Source organism: Diceros bicornis, chromosome 10 (assembly GCF_020826845.1).
Source record: "Diceros bicornis minor isolate mBicDic1 chromosome 10, mDicBic1.mat.cur, whole genome shotgun sequence".
Taxonomy (NCBI): Eukaryota; Metazoa; Chordata; class Mammalia; order Perissodactyla; family Rhinocerotidae; genus Diceros; species Diceros bicornis.
The window spans coordinates 58,732,201-58,751,645 of NC_080749.1; the positions used below are offsets into that span (position 1 = coordinate 58,732,201).

The 19,445-nt window shown below is 38.8% G+C and overlaps 1 protein-coding gene across 1 annotated transcript in view; it reads left to right on the forward strand.

Moving 5' to 3' along the window:
* Positions 1-19,445, forward strand: part of OSBPL6 (oxysterol binding protein like 6) — a 202,889-nt gene that overhangs the window by 85,473 nt on the left and 97,971 nt on the right. The window contains exon 2 of the mRNA XM_058549326.1: positions 9,395-9,588. The gene's annotated coding sequence lies outside the window, so the exon portion shown is untranslated. The remainder of the gene's footprint in view (positions 1-9,394; positions 9,589-19,445) is intronic.

The window sequence follows — 19,445 nt, forward strand, 5'->3', positions numbered from 1 at the left end:
TCAGTCACAATGAGCTTTAGCACACTTTTGCATACTTTAGCAAAAAGTCTGAGCACCTGCCATGTGCAAATGTGCCCATGGTGCAGTCGGGCTTACAAAGATGGAGCACGTGTGGATGTTGCCTTCAAAGAGCATCCAGTCTTGGGAAGGAAAGACATGTATGTCAAAAACTCCAATCAAATCAGACTGAGGAAAGTCCAAGAGGTGCTGAGCAAGGATTATGAAAGTTAAGAACCTGGAGAATTACTTCTAGCTGAGCCATAGGAAATGGTTTTATGTCATCCACGCAAGGTCTCAAAGGAAGGATAGGATTTAGACTTTGGGATGTAACGAGAGACTGTTCTAGTGAGAGGAGACAGAGTAGGCAGAGAGTGGTGTGTTTGGGGGAATTGCAAGTTCTTTTTGGTTGAAGATTTCAAGAAGCCTGTCGTGGAAGATAAAGTTGGAAAGTTAATTGAGATTAGATCATGGAGGACGTTTAATACTAAGATAAGGAATTTAAGCTTTATCCTCTCTTTCCTTAGGTTCAAAAATTAACTCAAGTGTTTTAACTTAAAGGTCTGATTATTAAGTATGATTATTAATAAAAGGTAAAATGATCCTTTTGGCAGTTTGCCGGGGGACAAAAAATACTGTTACACAACTGCAATATTGGTGGTATGGGTCAAAATGACCTTTTTTGGCTGCAACTTTTCCACAGAGGCAGTACCAAGTATATCGCATAATCCTATCACTCGGATGCAAGTCAGCCACATCACTACAGCACGCACTCATTTTGATGCTTCCTTAGGTTCAGTGATGTGAGGATCTACATTTCACAGCACTTTGTTTTTTTTTTTTTTGGCCAGATGGGTGGTGCTAAAAATGCCTGAAACTCCAGTTCTCTGGCAAACAACCTGGTTTGTTTGAAAGCTGCGTCCTTAAGCTCCTTTATCTTTCTTCTCAGTTTGCTACTTAGCATTTCCCCTCTGTATTGGACACTTTGTAAGCAGTGAGGTGCTCATTGATTTGCTGCCCAGGAAAGAGCAGCTCTTTTTTTTTTTTTTTTCTATTCAAAGGAATTAATTTAATGTACCCTGTGGTGTGCCTTAGAAATATTCTGAGCTGATATTTTTAGCTATTGGAAGCTAATAGGAGAAAAATCTGAATTTTATCAAATAGCCTTGAAACACTTTTCTGTTGATAAAAACATTAGTGAAAAGAGCCATCTTTGTTAGTATTCTCTGGCTAATTAACTCAGTTAACTAAAGCTTGAGGCTTATGAGGCAAGGTCACTTAGTTTTGCTTTGTGATTATCTCTTGGAACATCTAGGCTTGGCCATCGATGTCGATAAATAATTATAATAATAGCAAGCATTCACATAGTTTTAAGTGCTGTACATATAAACTCATTTAATCCTCAGAATAATCCTAAAGGGTAGATACTGTTACTTTCTCCATCTTTAGAGATTATGAAACTGAGGCATTGAGAAGCTATGTAACTCGCCCAGCGTCCTATTCCTGGTAATTGGCTGAGCCAGGATTCGAACCTAGGCAGTTAGGCTCCAGGGTCTTTACTCTTGACCTCATTAAAATCCAGGGACACCAGTTAGGACACCTAGATTTGAGTAAACACAATAATGTCTAAATATTTAAGGCTACTTATTTTGTATACTATGAAGCTTTGAATTTGAGAAATTTCAGGTCAATGTTATGATCTACAAACACCAGAAATCTATTTAACGTCTTTTGTTGTGCACACATACTTGTACATTTGAGCAAGGCTTCACAGAGGTGACGTTTGAGACCAACTTAGGGATGCTCAAGTGTTTGACAGGCAGAGAACAGCACTCTAGGTAGAAGGAACAGCACATGCAAAGGCTCAGAGAGATGAAATGCATTCGGTGTGCATGTTTGGAGGAAAATATGATGTTCGTAGCATCTGAAACGCAGGGTGGAAGACGAGAATGACTAAGATGCAATTTAAGATTGCAGATTGTGCCCTGCTGAGCAGTTTAAAAACTGTCCTCTCAGACAGTGTTCCTTGACCTTTTTTGATCAAGGACACACACAAATTTTTGTATCCAGTTTCGGAGGGTTCCCAGGGGCTCTGAAGCTCACCTATAGGTCCATAGGCCCCTTTGCCCCAAGCAGTAGAGAATAATTGAAAATAGAGACTAACACGATCAAACATATGTTTTAAGAAAGATGACTCTGATGATAATGAAAGATGGCTTGGAGGAGAGAATGACTGGAAGCCGAGAAATCAGGAGGCAGATATAAATAATCTAGGCCAGAGATAGCTGAGATGGCAAAAAGAGAGCGATGTTTATGAAAGATATTTGGGAGACAGGAGAGAGGACTTGGTGTGAGTTGAATGGGAAGGTTGCCAATGAAATGGTTAAAAGTAGCTATAGTTTCTAGCTTGGTTTAAGGCTAGATAGTGAGTCATAAACTAAAACAGAAGACAAGGAGAGGAAAGGGGGAAGGGCAGAAGGATAATGGGCTTGATTTTTAGACTCATTGAGTTTCAGGTGCCCACAGTATATTCCAATGGAAATGTCCAGTAGACAGTTGGAAGTGAAGTCTGGAAAAGACTTTGGCATTGGAGAGAGATTTAGCAGTCTCTAGCAAATGGTAGGTTGAAGCTCTTGGAGTGAAACAGGGCCACCCAGGGGGAGCCTGGAAGAAGACAAGGGCAAAGGCGAAGTCTCCAGTAAAGCTGGCTGGGGAGAAGAGATTCAGGGGAGCAGCAGCGGCAATACAGCATTTGAGTGCTTCCTGTGTGCTGGAACTGTCTGAATACTTCACGCATTAACTGGCTTAATCCTCAAGCACCTTGTAAAAGAGCCACATTTTACACATGAGGAACCTGAAGCACAGAGAGCTAAAGTAACTTGCGTAAGGTCACAGAGCTAGTAAGTCGCTCTCAATGGCAAATTAGTGGTAGCATCGTTAAGCTGATGCAATTGAGTTAAGGTAGTTTTTGTCATAACTCTTTTATAGATTTAAACATAGATTGGTAAGCTTTGATGATAGTATTCCTTACTTGTCCCCCTACTTTATCAAGTAAATATAGTATGTTCATCAGAATTCATGAAGGAAGTAACGATCTGAGACTCATAAATTTCCAAATTCCCTGGCTTTCTCGCACATGAATATTCTATCAAGAGTCATGCATTTCTTAAACAAATTTTTTTTAATAGGTTAAGCTTTCTCTGAAGTTTTCTTCCAGTTAATGAGCATTTTTGGCATTGGTTGGAGCACTTCCTGAAATGGTTTCATGAGTCACATTTTCATATTTCCACTTAGAATATATCTTGGACTCTTTTAGCAGTGATCTAAGACGTCACAAATTCTACATTGTCTTCTTAATTTACCCAAAACTTCTCTTGTCTCCTTGAATCCATCACTTACTTAGAACTGCTTCATTTTTGATATCCCTTTTATCACTCCACTAGCAGTGAAGATTTTCGTTGGAGCCCATTTTCTCAGAGTAATTTTTTTATCACTTCATCAGAGTTATTCTCATTGAGGAGTGAAGAACAATGAAATCAGACCAAGGTGCCATAGCTGGGCTATCTGCTAGGCAGGGGTCAGCAAACTACAGTCCAAGGGCTACATATGGCTGCCACTTTTTTGTAAATAAAGTTTTATTGGAACACAGCCATGCTCATTCATTTACAGTAGTCTGTGGCTACTTTCCTGCTACACACAGAGTTGAGTAGTTGCCTCAAGTGGTAAGACTGCGTGGCCCACAAAACCTAAAATGTTTACTGATGTGGTCCTTCACTAACTCTTGCTCCATAGCGTACTACTTTTGGAAGAGTACGATATGTCAAAGCATATTTACAGTGCTTTAGAGTTAATGGGGTTCTTTTTTTTTTTTTTTTTTTGCTGAGGAAGATTCGCCCTGAGCTAACATCTGTTGCCAGTCTTCCTCTTTTTTTGCTTGAGGAAGGTTAGTCCTGAGCTAACATCTGTGCCAATCTTCCTCCACTTTGTATGTGGGCACTGCCACAGCATGGCTGACAAGTGGTGTAGGTCTGAGCCTGGAATCCAAACCTGCGAACCCAGGCCGCTGAAGCGGAGCATGCCGAACTTAACCACTACATCATGGGGCTGGCCCCTAAATAAAATTTTTAATAAAATTTTATTCAACTGAGTGATAAACCACTGAATGGTTTCTGTAATATTTGCTCTTTGTGTATAAAACAAAGTTGTCAAGGGAATAATAAAATTGTAAACTACTTTAAGTAATCTATAATTAGAATTCTTACCTGTATAATCAGTCATCTGAATTTTTGTGAGTATTAACAAAACTGTTTAATTTGGAAAAAAAAATTTCTTTGAATGCTTAATAGGTGCCAGGTCCTTCCTTGTGCTTGGCCTTTGGCATTTGAAGAAATAAAACACTTTCCCTGCCCTCAGGGAAATATCTGTCAATTTGAATGAAGTTAGATACAAACAAAAAAAATCTGGAAAAATTGGCCTAGATTATAGAAATGTAACAGATTGAGAAAAATATGTTTTGTGTTGAGTAGATTATTTTAGTTTATTAGTGTGTTGACCATGTCTTATATTACTTTGATCATACTTCTGAAAAAATGAATGTGCTTTATTTCCCATTATTTTGGTAAGACAGGAAATACGGGAGGCTGAATAGGATCACATTCTACCCTATCAAATATAAGTTCTTTACTTGTCCCTCCTGGATGCCCACCTTCCCAGGTATCTCCGCCCTCCCTCTGGGCTCTAATGTCTTCTCAGGTCCTCTCTTTCCTCTGGGTTCTCTTTCCTCCATGCTTTCTCCTGCATCTGCCTCCCTGAAGCATAATATATGACCACCCATGAAGTCTGATCTTGCACCAGCATTTAAGACCTTCCACACTATTCCAAAGCTTCTTTCTGCATTTCCTTCCCCCACTCTCCTTTTTTGTCCCATAAGCTCTGAGTACCGGAACTACAGTCTACACTTTCCCATCTCTTGATTTTCATACACTTGTCCTCACTGTTTGAAATGTCCTTTACCCATCTCTGTTTGTCCATTTCTTGCCTGAATCTACTCATCTTTCAAATGCCTCCCTTTTTGAGCAACTTCCTCTGATCTGCTTCCCACCCAACCCACAAACTCCAAGCTGTAATTCATATTTTCTTGCCATGAACATCCATAGCACATTTTCTGCTTTTGTAACTTAAAGAGATTACTCACATATCTTTCCCTGTTAGCTAAACTCAAAATTTCCTAAGGGAAAGAGCTTTGTTTTTGTTGACTGTTACCTTTCTAGATCTTCTTTAGTGTCTGATTTTTGATGTTTGTGTATAATAACGACACAATTGACTCATTGTTGACTGAACGAATCAATCAATACTTAATGGCAGGTATGAAAACTCTGATATGTTATTTCAGCTAGGGAATTTCAACTTCTTTGATATACGGTAGCACTAACGAGATTGGATAAATTTCAAAGTTAAAAGTCTGCTTTTCAGTTATTGATAAGAAAGCCACAGTAGTTGCTAGGTGAAAGTGGCTGGAGTTTTTCATCTTCAGGAAGTTACCCCAGGACAGCCTGTTTCCATAAACCCTATTGGGTTATACCACTAAAACCAAATTCTCCAGAGACTTAGACACGGTATAGAAATCCTCATTGCACTTGGGATTATCACGGGTAGGAAGAGAAAAATCAATTTCTTGTCTAAGCATTGCTGCCAGTGAAAAAAGCAAAATAATTATCTTTTCACCAACTAAGGTGGTTAGTGGAGAAAGTAGACACAGTAAACAAGATAATGAAGAAAAGTCTGGTACCCTGTCTTAGGCTACAGTTTTCTGGGAAAGCAATTTAGGATGTTTAACCCTAAATTAAGACCAATCCTTCTTTGTGGAAATGATGTGGGCATTGAATCAAAACCGTGGGCCACATACCATCTGGAAAATAGTCACAAGTGTCTCATCTCTTATTTTTGTTGTGAAATGGACTTTGCTATGTAGACGGCTAACATTGTGTAAATACTCTTTGGGTTATTTTGGTTGTCTTAACTATCTTCACTATTTTAAGAATCTTTCCTTTAGTATTTTACAGAGTGATGGAGCTTGCTTTATCTTGTCTCCATTTTGCATTCTATGCATTAACTTAGTAGCCCCACAAGACAGTCTAGTCTTTGGTAGAATATATCATGGGCTCTGAGGGGCTTGAACAAGGACTGAGTGGACTCTGTGGGGAGTGTGCTGGACAAGAACATGGTATATAATGGGCAAAATTCAGGCTGTGGGAGGATCAGTCACATGACTTACAGGAAAAAATGTGTTGCAATTTTAATGGATCATTTGCTTCCTGAATGAGCCATTCAGAAGGAATCTTTGCCAAATCACTAACCTCCCCTGAATGAGATTTTTCAGAGACTCCTACCCAAGTACTAGTTGGTACAGGAGACTTTGTTCGAATCAACCTTTCCAACCTTGACAACTTTTAGTTTATTAATAGCTTAGGAGGAGGGTGTCGGGAGCTTTTTTTGGTCTGCAGAGGACATCATTAAATTAGAACATGATTCCTTTTTTGTGTGTTGTTAAAACTAGATTTTTTTTTTAAAAAGCATCCATTTTGGTTATAGTTTTAAAAAGAAACAACCTCTTCTCTTCTCTGAGTTTACTTCTTAATGACAGCTTGAAGAATTAAACTTTAATGTGTGTTGTTACAAGGAGTAATTAGACTTGAACTTTGTAGGTTTGGCACCTTTGGACTTCTGCCCCACATGCAGTATATGTGCAAGGTAAAACAAGACCCTGTACGGTTCTTGACTAAAATAAAGTTTACTTGCCACTTGGTTAACTTCATGGTTTTTGAATAAAATTTAATGTTTTATATTGGTCACCTTGAAATTTGGAATTTGAATGTGACAATATAAATCTTTCTATCCTAATCAAGTTTTTGAAGCTGAATTAAAACAAATATTCCTAATATTTCTGGCTTGAATAACTACCAAAGGTGATTGGGTGTATCTGAACCATGTATTGACAGAGTGGTCGTTTATAAGGCAGAGTGGTTAGCGCCCTGAAGGTTATAGATGGCACTACACTTTATTGTGCTGATTGTCTTTTTGAAAGTTGCACAGAACATCTATGTGAATGTTAATTACAGTCTCAGAACAAGCTAGAACCCTTCCTTATTCCTGGACATTGCATACACACTGTGAAAATACACTTTTGTGCAAAATGGAGGTTAATAGATTTGTTTCTGGGCCGGCCCCGTGGCTTAGTGGTTAAGTGCGTGCGCTCCGCTGCTGGCGGCCCGGGGTTCAGATCCCGGGAGCGCACCGGCGCACCGCTTCTCCGGCCATGCTGAGACCACGTCCCACATACAGCAACTAGAAGGATGTGCAGCTATGACATACAACTATCTACTGGGGCTTTGGGGGAAAATAAATAAATAAATAAAATCTTAAAAAAAAAAGTTTAAAAAAATAGATTTGTTTCTTATTAAGTACATATAAATAGAAACTTTGTATAAATTTCACTTCTTAACTCTCACACTTACTGTGTGCAGGAAACTAAGGTCTGGTCCCTGCTTCCCAGAGTTGATTGACACAGTCTGGTAGGGGAGATAAGAGATGTAGCATGTAAGACCAGGACCTCATCACATGAGTAGGATTGACTGAGAGTACCAGGTGCAATGCGAAGCTCCTTCTTTCTAGCTGGGAAGATCAGGGAAGGAGTTGGGAGTTGTTATGAGCTGGATTTTGAAGGATGTGTGGACAAAGACTATGGGGAGAGAGAAGAGTGAAGTAGAAAAATGCTCCTCAGGCCAAGGTCTGATTTATACAGGCTGGAGACGGGGACACAACGCTGTGTGTGATGCGGGAGGGAGGGGGCATTCTTAGGTTTGGTTAACAAGATTCACCCTGTCTTGTCCTCTGCTGCTGGACTGGGGGAAATAGAGATGGAGAGGAAACCTTAATCTTACCCTGTGGTCCTCTATGCTTCTTTACCTTCCCACTTGCCGTTATAGGATGGTAAGAAGTTATGGAAAATAAGATTAGGGAAGAAGAATGGCATGGGAGTGGGCAAAAAGAACTGAGTATAGTACAGGGGGCTCTTTGCCATATTTTTCTTCTTTCTTCTTCCTTTTTCAGTGTTCTCTCCTTTTCTAAAGCTTGGCAGAATCCATCATAGGAAAGAGCGAGGAAAAGGTGGGTAGGGGAGTTTCTGTAGCTGACCATTCACGTTTAGTCAGCCTACAATTATATGAGATTAAAGAGCATAGATTGAGGAGTGTTTGCAGAAAATAAACAGATATAATGCTGAGCATACCAAAATAATCTTGATGGACTCTAACCTTAGTTCTTCTATGTCATCATCATAATCATCAATTACATTTTATTTAGGACCTGCAAGATGCATGCAATTGTCTTATGACATAATAGATACTAAAAAAAAACTTTTTGTAGAGGTGGAGGAGAGTTTAGAACAAATACTTGTTTTTGCAGAAAAATGGGACTTAAAGGAGCAATCACAGCATAGGATGCTGGGGAGACATAAATCTTTTGCACTTTCATTAAGTCATAGTCTTTCAGAATATGTGTGTGTGCTTCCCCCCCCTTCCTTCTCCATAAGTAAAAAGAGAAAAACTAAGACAAAGTGAAAGAATAGACTTGAAACATAGTCAAACCTGGGGAATAATTTTTAAGGCTTATGAAATAAATGAGTCTGCTGGAGAGGTTTATAGCTTGAAGGAAAAACTGCTGTCAAGTTTTGGGGTCAAGAGAGTAACTAATTTAGCTTCTATTTTGGATTACTTGTCAGGTTTTCTTTTTTCTTCCATTAAGTGAACATATTTTATCTTCTCATGAAATACTGTTTCTTTGCCTTCTGAGAAATTATGCCAAGTTGAAAACTCTGTATTCTTTGGTAGTATAGTCAGCTCTTTCTGCGAGAGGATCATTGAAGGAATTTGGCAACAATTCTGTTCCGTGAAGGCAAATTAGGGCCTATTCATGGGTCTTTATCAGAGTACTAGGATTATACATTTATGTGCATATGTGATGAAACAACTTAATGCTTACTGTTTTTAAAAACCCTGTTTAAGGTTTACATTTAACTTAAGGGTTAAAAATATTTCTGGAAAATATACTTTATCCCCTTTAGAAAATATTTGCTATATAAATTAAAAGTTTTCTTATTCCAAACTCTGGGTAAGAGGTAAATTATGAATGTTACTGGTTGCTGAGGAGTTCAACGGTTGCATCTTTGAGACTACATACGGTTGAGCAAAGGAGATGAAAAGCTGAGACATGGTCCCTTGTGAACTTTCTCCTCAAGAAATAACTTGGAAAGACTTTTCTGCGTGGCCATTGGCAGTCTGCCTAGAGGCTCGTGAAAGTTCTGTGGAGATGTCCTATATGACTGTAATCTCTTTTTCAGCATCTGCCCCTTGCTGCAAAACAGCAAGAGAAGGAAATCAAAGAGCCACTCCTGTGATTTACCAGATCACCCCAGCGGGATCAGTAGACAGACTGAGTTCCTAGGAAGAAAGCTGCAGACATCTGAGGATAAACCACTTCAAACAGCTTTTACCTTAAAGCCGACCTGGAAGACTTTGACTTCAAGTTACAAAGGTGAGAGGAGAACGCCAGCTTGCAATCAAAAGCAGAGGTAGATTAGGCAGTGCTTAATAACAGCAACAGATTAATGAGATATTACCAAATCACAGGAAGGTGTTTCTTTATATCTTTTATATGTATATCTAAAAGTATATGTAGTACTCTTGGTTTTGTTTAGACATCTTCATAAAAAAGTTCTGCTGTAATTTTTTAAAGCTTAGGAAGTAGAAAAACATACCAAAGTATTTGTTAACCTTTTTCTCTCTGCAGTCTGGCATCATGTGGAAATAAGACACTCCCCTTCCCTTGAGTAATGAACCTGCAGACCTAAGTCTAAAAATGGCCCAGATGTTATCCTTGCTTTCGTTATATATGCATATGCGCACAAACTCACATGTGGATGCATATACACATTCTTAAAATGCATACAGTTTTTGTAATCTTTCATAGTAAACAAGTAGACGGTTGTTTTCTTTTTGCCCATGAGACTGAAATATCTGATATGATACCAACAGTACTTACTATGGTCTCTTTGTCATCTGATATTTGCAATTATTATTTTCAGAGCCACTTCACATATGCTATTCAATATATTATGCCCAGTGAGTTTGGTCTTCACAGTTTAGACACATCCCTCTCTGTTATATGAAGCTTTCTGCTTTCTTGAGGTCAGTGATCCCCAGAGTCGGAGGGTGTGCCATTAAATTTCTTGGGGAGCTTTTGCAAGCTGTATATCCTCTACTCAAAACCTCTTATTTTCCCTGGGGCACAGGGGTGGCGGCGGTGGTGGTGATGGTGGCGATAGTGGTCATAGTTTAGATACCTGTAATTGGGGAAATGCTCCTCAGGCGTCCTGATACCACTCCTACCCTTTCCGTGCATGGACTGGTTCCTCTTGGTAGAGCAGCAATCAAGGCTCAATAATTTCATGTAATCATTGTTATGTGAGAAGCTTTCAGCTTATTACTACATTATTTAAAGTTACATTTTAAAGCACAGTTTGCAAACTAGTGACCCACAGGTCAAATTTTAGACTATATTTTTTTTAACCTGTAAAAACTTTCTTTTTTTAAATTGAGTTAATTGCCAACACTGGACAATCGGGAAACTTCACATAAAAAATCAGATACCTAACTTCTTTTGGAAGGTTAAAAATCTGGTCTTTTTTTTTTTTTTTTTTTAATTTTTTCTTTTTCCCCCCAAAGCCCCAGTAGATAGTTGTGTGTCATAGTTGCACAGCCTTCTAGTTGCTGTATGTGGGATGCAGCCTCAGCATGGCTGGAGAAGCGGTGCATTGGTACGCCCCCGGGATCCGAACCCGGGCCGCCAGCAGCGGAGCGCACGCTTAACTGCTAAGGCATGGGGCTGGCCCCTAAAAATCTGGTCTTAAAATCGTCCCATTTGCAACAACATGGATGGGCCTGGAGGGTATTATGTTAAGTGAAGTAAGCCAGAAGGAGAAAGACAAACACTATATGATCTCACTCATATGTGGAATGTAAACCAACACATGGACAGAGAAAACTGTATTGTGGTTACCAGGGGCAGTGGGGGTGGGGGGTGGGCACAAGGGGTGAAGGGAGTCATATATTTGGTGATGGACAAAGAAAAATGTACAACCCAAAATTTCACAATGTTAAAAACTGTTAAAACATCAATTAAAAAAAAAAAAATCTGGTCTTACTACTATTCCAGGGATTGAAGTTTGCTAGTCTGACCAGCCTTACAGATTTATGTTACCTGCCTGGCACCTACAGGCTTTTGAGGTCAAAATTCCTACTTTAAGCATCAATTTCATATCCTCTTCTTACATGAAGTCATCTGCATGTACTTTACACATAACACTCTGTTAGTCTTTGTTCTCTTTTAGCATTTTATTATTTTGTATAAACTATGTGTGCTTTGAAAGTGATGGCTTCCTGAAATTAAGCCAACACCTGCCAGGCTTTCCTTTGAAGAAGGAAGACTTTTCCAAATCAGATGGTCCATTGTTCTTAGTTTGGAAATGTGATTGGCATAGTGATAAGGTCTGATTCATTCTTTCCAGACCTTGAGGTTGTCATCTCAGAGTCTGATATTTCATGACCTGTGAGTTCCATTGCCTGATCGGACTCTTTTGGTCCTGGGGAGATAAAACCGATTCATTAAGTTGACTTCTTTTTGAATGACACCTGTGGAGATTTAGATTTCATTTACTAGCCTCTACTCATTCCGGACACCAGAGTGATTCAGTGAGCACTTGGTGTGCTATCTACATGTGCAGAACTTTTGACATTGAGAAATCTCGCCATCAGAATCAGATGTACCTTCAAGCACAGTGGGTTGTAGTTAATCACAAAACTTCTCTTTCTCCATCGTCAATCACTCCATGTTGTTGGGAACTGAACAACTTACAATGATGTTCCTGTTAATTTGATATTGAATCAAACTTTTATATGGTAATAAAGAGCTTTAACTATGAAAGCATTTCAAATCATAGGATCCTTATGGGCATAGCACTTCTGTATCTGCATTAGCTAAACTCAACATTAATTGTTTGATAGTAGTTTACAGATGGGGGAAACTGACTCAATCCCAAAATAGTGGTTCTTATCCCAACAACCCGTTTAACTACAAATGAGTGGTGCCTGTTACTTAAGCAGATTTCAAGCCTCAGGATATCCATTTTTAATGTTGACACAAACAAGAAACGCCAGCTAGATGGGATGTTTATTTCGGGTAGTTTACTGTCTTTCTGCCTGCATAACTTTGCTGTGTCCCGTGGAATCTTTTAGGTCAGTATTGCCTAGGAGCTCTTGATACTTGACCACATGCAGAGATGAAATGTACAAGAGTCCCTTTGACTATCAGGTTTAAGTTCATGGAAGTAAAGTATCTGGAAATTTGTTTCCACACATTTGCTGAGTTGTGACTTGACTGTATGAGAAAGAAATTAAACACTTCTTTAAAAGGAAAATGCAGGGCCAGCCCTGGTGGCCTAGTGGTTAAGTTCGCATACTCTGCTTCGGTTGCCTGGGTTTGGTTCCCGGGTGAGGACCTACACCACTTATCTATCAGTGGCCATGCTGTGGTGGTGGTTCACATGCAAAATAGGGGAAGATTGGCAACAGATACATGACATTTCCTTAACAAAATATGTTTATTTTTATTGTTCTTTTTTCATAGGAAATAATGTATATGCACGTATACTCAGAAAAGCTTTCAGAAAGCCCCTTTATCTCTTTTTCTTGGAGTTCCTGTTATCATCTCCACATTCCATTTCTCCTAACTCCCTGAGGAAAGGATAACCAGCTCTGAAAAAATGGAAACAACGTAGGGAGTGCTTGGAAGCCATTATTGACATATAAAACAGGTTGAAATGTGGTGAAAAAGGTAAACTCAGTAAGTTGGCTAACCTGTCAGCAAATCTAACATGGGTAGGCAAAAACTAGAAGAGGAGAAAGTGTATTCAACCCTGGCATGCTAAGAAAGCTGATGCTTGCTCCCTTGTATTTTTTTTGAGGATCATGAGACTTCTCCCTCAGGGAGTGGAAATGAAGGGAACATCCAATGAGGACTGGCAATGCTGACACCATTTTACCTGCCCCTTTCTTCCTCTACTTGGCTTTCCCTCCCTTTCTGTCTCTCAGGTTGAAGGGGATCTCTTCTGTTCGAGAGGCATCTAATTCTGAAGAGCTAAAGGGGCCAAGGGGGAGGTAGCAGGCCAGTAGCCAGCTCTTCTCTCCAGGGAAGAAGAGTGAGAAGACCTTGAAATTTCCTTCTTACCCAGTTGAGAAGAATAGGAACAAGGGATCAGGAAAGAATCTTTGTCTGGAGATGAAGGCTGCACCCTAGACCAGCCCTCCCCCTGGACATTGTCTTTCTCAATCTGGTAGGTGAGGTTTTAGAAAGATGGGTCACCCAAACATTGGAAAGATTTAGACCAGCTTTGAAAAATAAATTGTATGTTAAATGCATATCGAGTTAAAAGTAGGAGTGAAGAAGTAATTAAGTAAAAAAGGAATATACTGTTAATCTGAAAGCTTTCATATGTAAATAGTGGGGAAGAGAGAAATTTTGTTTCTTAAGACTCTCTTCATTTTTTTTTACTTTTAAAAAATAACTTTCACTTAGAAAAATTTCAAATATATAAAAAAGTAAAGAGAACAGTACAGTGAACACACCCAGATGCATTTATCCCTTTCTCCTTTTATTCTGAAGTTATTAGAAATACACGTTGTATCGTATCCACCTGTACATGCTTCATTATGCGTCTCTTAATATGCACATTTTCCTACAAAACCATAATGCTATTGTCACACCTAACATTATGAATGATAATTATTTGATATTATTTATTACTCATTCCATATTCAAATTTCTCAAAATTGTCTTTTTATAGCTGGTTTATTTGCATCAGATCCAAAGTAGTGCATGATTTCCTTTGGTTACTGAGTCTCTTAAGCCTCTTTTACCTAGAATATTCCCTCTTTTTTCAAGTCATTTACTTGTTGAAGAAATTAAACCACTTGGGCAACAGAATGTTCCACATGCTACATTTGGCTGATTCTTATTATTTAACCTTTTTCTCTGTCACCCAAATTACTAGAAACTGGAAATTAGATCTAGAAGCTTGATTGGATTCATATTCTACTCTTTTGGCAAGATTTCTGCTTCCACGGGGCTGTGTACTTCATGTAGCATCATCTTAGGAGGCTCATGTGGTCTGGTTGCTCCACTTTGAATAATACTAAGATTGAACAGTAGCGTCAGGGAATAGTATCCTGACCCTCTATTGTGAAGTCCCCCCATCAATTTTTTTCACTTAACGATTTTATCCATCAATGATCATTGCCTGAATACATTATTTCATTAGGGATTGTAAAAATTCTTCCTTTCGCCCACTATCCTATCATTCTTTCTACATTTATTAGCTGGAATTCTTTTGTAAGGCAGGTTCCCTCATCAACTAGTATGTGATAACCCTGAAATACAGTTTATACAGGAAAGGAGGAGTAAGTGCTTAATACTACCCTTTGAATAGACAGTTTCAGAGTTGGTGCTTCAGTTTCTTCAAAAGGTGATCAAAGATGTTTCTTTGTTTTTTTTTTTTTTTTTTTTTTTTTTTATTTTTATTTTTTTTTTTTTTGGTGAGGAGATCAGCCCTGAGCTAACATCCGCCAATCCTCCTCCTTTTTTTGCTGAGGAAGACGGCCCTGGGCTAACATCCGTGCCCATCCTCCTCCACTTTATGTGGGACGCCGCCACAGCATGGCCCACCAAGCAGTGCGTCGGTGCGCGCCCGGGATCCGAACCAGCGAACCCCGGGCCACCGCAGCGGAGCGCGCGCACTTAACCGCTTGCGCCACCGGGCCGGCCCCTCTTTGTTTTTTTTTTAGGGGGAGAATTCCTTTTTTTCTTGAGTATCATTGTAAATTCGTGGATTTTTAAAATATTATGTTTTAAAGAGTTGCAGTGACTTTTTTTTCTGGATGCTTACATAAAACCTTCTTTGTTCATTGGGAGCCCCTTGAAATTGGCTCCTGTGTATACATACAGAAAAGAGAACCTATCATAAATGAATCACAATGAATTTTCACAAACTGAACATTGCCAAATATTCAGCACCCAGATCAAGATACAGAACATCCCAGAAGCTGATGTCCCATTAGTTTCTTTGACTCTGCTTTTTGGTCAATGGGATGCCCCAAGCTCCTCTTGTTCATTTCCTATTCCAGTCTAAGAATCAGCCATTCCAAGGAGCTCTGGTTCCTTTTAGCAGAAAATGAAATTTAGGAGCTACAGTCTGGGCATGAGGGGTGCTCATTCCTATTGGTTGTCAGTGTTTCCAGGCTCTTTCAGGGGACAGGGTATGAAATATATATATTTAAAAATAAAAAATTATGAGTTCATGCTGATTTTTCAAAGTAAACTTTATGGAGTTTAATATTATTTGATTTTGTACTTGTATCTCCTTTCTCTTACACTCAAAATCTTGTTTCAAAATAACATTACAAATTTATTTGCTTTATCCTTTAAGTACATAAAATAGTTTCAAATGAATAATCTCAGCATTACTACTACTAACTGTGCTATTTTTAGGTAGAGAAAAAATGTAGAGTTGTATTTACTTTTTATTATTATCATTATTTTTAGTCTTTTAAAACTTATACATGAGGTCAGAAGATGAATTTTTCCCTCAGCTTTATTTTAAGTATTAATGTTGATATGTTTCTTGGCAGTGAGATTCAGTCTGTTAAATCTTTAGTTCACCAGATAATTTGAGTTATTTGCAGCTCATTACCTCATCAGCAGGAGATGTTCTAGAAGTGACAGTGGGATTATTGTCCTCTTTAGATGGTGGATCAATTTGTGCTGCGTAGAATGCATTTATTAGTGTTCACCCTTCATCATAGTGCAGGTCCAGAAACAGAAGAAAGATAAATGCTCTAAATGAAGCAGAGAGCCTGCAAGTGCCCCGGCGGTTTTGTTTTCTTGCTTCTTTTTTTTTTGGTTTTGACAAATGGATATTTTATGGATGCTTATCTTGGAATGACTTTCTTTTCCCTTGATTGGGCAAGTGATCAAGTGCTTTGATTTTTGGGGCACATTTGTACTATTTGACCCTGGAAGGAATGTAAGTGTTCGTAGAGAATATGAGAATAGGTAGTCTCTCCTTTCCTTCCTTCCTTGCAGCCATCTATCTATCCTTCATTTCTTTTTCCTAGAACCAGGTAGTTCCTTGAACTTGAAGCTGAGGGCTAGGCAATGGGAGGGAAGTGGGAGGGCTGCATCATTCTCCCTTTAGTCTTTTAAACTTTTCACCCTCCTTCCCAAAATGTCTCCTTCCCAAACCACCATAAGGTTAGCATCCAGTATGTGTGAGATTTTTTTCAAATATATTTTTACATACAGAAGGATGATTAATACTTTAATTAGTCTAACTTTGAGGGTGATTTAAAATTTTTCTTTGTTGACTTTTCACATCAAATGAATAATGCCAGGAAGTACTGTGTGCAGTGAATCAACAACACAGATCTTCTTTGAAAGGTTTGGCTCTCAGAAAACAAGGATATATTGAGAGCAGCAAGTCTAAACTTTGTCCCAGTAAGAAGTGATTACAAAGGTGATGGACTAAAACATAGGCTCCCCAAAACTTCCCCTGTGTATGGCTGGTGGTAGAGGTTTGAAATTTCAGAAACAAGGCCAATTTAAATAGCTGTGTCTTTTATCATGTGCTTTATATCACCCCTGCTGTATCTAAAGTGTTCGCTCATTCATGCAGGCATTCATTCATTCATCCATTCGTCCAGCCATCTATTGAGTATCTACTCAGTATGCACCAGGCACTACTCTGCGCCCAGGGATTATAACAAGGAGAGTGGGAAACATAACAGGTGAAGTCTCTGAGGATAGACAATGAGCCAATAAAGAAATAATGTAACTCTTGAGTAAAGTAAGTGCTGTAAAGGAAATGAAAAGAACATTGTGCTGGAAAGTGACAGGGTAGGTGCCTATTCTGAGATGACACAAGCTGAGAACTGAATAGTGATTTGCTAACTAAATTTTCTTGTTTAGAGTACTAAATTTAAAAGTACTATACAGTTTATTTAAACAATAACTATTTTAAATTTGGCTTTTGAATTTATTTCCAAATGTCTTTTATTTTTCAACTGGCACTATAAATTGTTAAACTTTAAAACCTCTAGTTTTGTCAGCTTCTGAAAACTAGAGGAAGTCCTGGGTGAAGGATATGTGGGAACTCTTTGTAGTATATTTGTAACTTTCCTGCAAATCTAAAATTATTCCAAAATAAAACATTTAAAAGAAAAACCTGGTGAAGAAATACCGAAATGTATACTAAATCAAGTATAGTGTGGTGAAGATGAGGAAGCCAGACTTATGTAGGAAGGGGCAGTAGGGAGAATGGTGGGTGCTGAGAACTTATCACTTGAATGCTCTTGTACTCCAGACTTTTAGTCTCATCACTAAGGTTTGGACTAGACAAATTTTGCCTTTTGTGTGTGTGTGTGTGAGAGGAAGATCAACCCTGAGCTAACACCTGTTACCAATCGTTCTCTTTTTTGCTGAGGAAGATTGGCCCTGGGCTAACATCCGTGTCCATTTTCCTCTTTATGTGGGACGCCTGCCGCAGCATGGCTTGATGAGTGGTGCATAGGTCCACGCCCGGGATCCGAACCTGTGAACCCCGAGCCACCAGAAGCGGAGCACATGAACTTAACCACTATGCCACCAGGCCAGCCCCAAATTTTGCCCTTTTTTAATCCTTTATTTTATCTTCTTAAATTTCAGAAACTTAACAAAACTTGTAAGTAAAGTTAGTTTACATTTTTCCTTTTTTTAAAAAAATTCATGCATTTTATTGAAACATTCTTAGACTGCTTAGGATGTTATCCTTCAGGAGGAAATTAGCAATTCTTTTTCACGTGGGGCTTCTAGTAAAACTGGCATCATAGATAAAAGTTGACTCCGATGAAAATAATCTTATCTACACTTTGTCTTAGCATTTGCCAATTTGTGTATTTCTAAGCATAAGGTATCTTCTTTCACTTGTTAGGGGAGGTAGAGAAATCTGAAGTTGGCAAGAAGCTGGTAAGTTCTGAATCTCCTTTGTGAATGCCTTGCCAACTGTAGTACAGATTAACAGACCTGGAAGCTGTTTGGTAATCTGCAGTCTTTGAAAGTACAGTTGTCCCTTGGTATCTGTGGGGGTTTGGTTCCGGGATCCCCGTGGATACCAAAATCCTTGGATGCTTAAGTCCCTTATGTAAAATGGCGTATTCTTTGCATATAACTTACATATACCCTCCCATATGCTTTGAATCATCTCTAGATTACTTATAATACCTAATACAATGTAAATGCTATGTAAATAGTTGTTATAGTGTATTGTTTAGGGAATAATGACAAGAAAAAACGTCTGTACATGTTCAGTACAGACACAGCCATTGTAGGCCTTTCCATCTGCAGTTGGTTGAATGCTGGGATGCGGCACCGGGGATACGGAGGACTAACTGTGCTCTCCAATATCAAGAACACTTCCTGATCTTTCATAATGTAGTTCAGGAGTCAGCAAATTATAGCCCACCAGGCAAATCTGGTTGTAGTCTGGTTTTGTAAATAAAGTTTTATTGGAAAAAGCCATGCTTATTCGTGTGCATATTGTCTGTGGCTGCTTTTCCACTATAGTGGCAACATTGAGTAGCTGCCACGAGATTGTACGGCTCACAAAGCCTAAAGTATTTTCTCTCTGGCCCTTTACATAAAAAGTTTCCTGACCTCTGATCTAGTCAAAGACAGTAACTGGTTATCTCTTTCCTTTTCTGAATCTGGGATCTAAGAAATTTTGCAATTGCAAAGATTAGTAGACAACGGAGTGCTGTTAGTTCCTGATAGAGCTTTCTGCTTTATTTTCTTCTTTATTCATAAATGGAGGTATTGTGTTTGTAGTAAAAGTTTCCCATAAGCTTTCTGAAGTTTTTAGAAATAATTTTGTCATATAAAGCTCATAAATGTTAAATGCTAAATGCTTTAGTTATCACTTGAAATTCTTATAGTTTTTTTAATTTCTGAGGAAAACTCTTAATTTCTTTATTTTTGAGCCTTGTGGTCTATTATTTGGGAATGCCTCTGTGTCTAACACTATATTGTTATTCCCTAGTGTTGGTGTTAGGTCAGTGAAGAACAGGGCCCACTTGGCAATCCTTTACACCTGCTGCACAGTGTCAGGCTTGTTGAGACATCAAGTTCTGGGACTCGGAGTTTTTGATTTGCTAGTATGCATGAGCTCAAGAATTTGATTTTGGAGTAAGTCCTCAGGTGACATGTTGGTCCTGGGACCACTTTTCAAAACCTCTGTAGTGGGGGCTGGC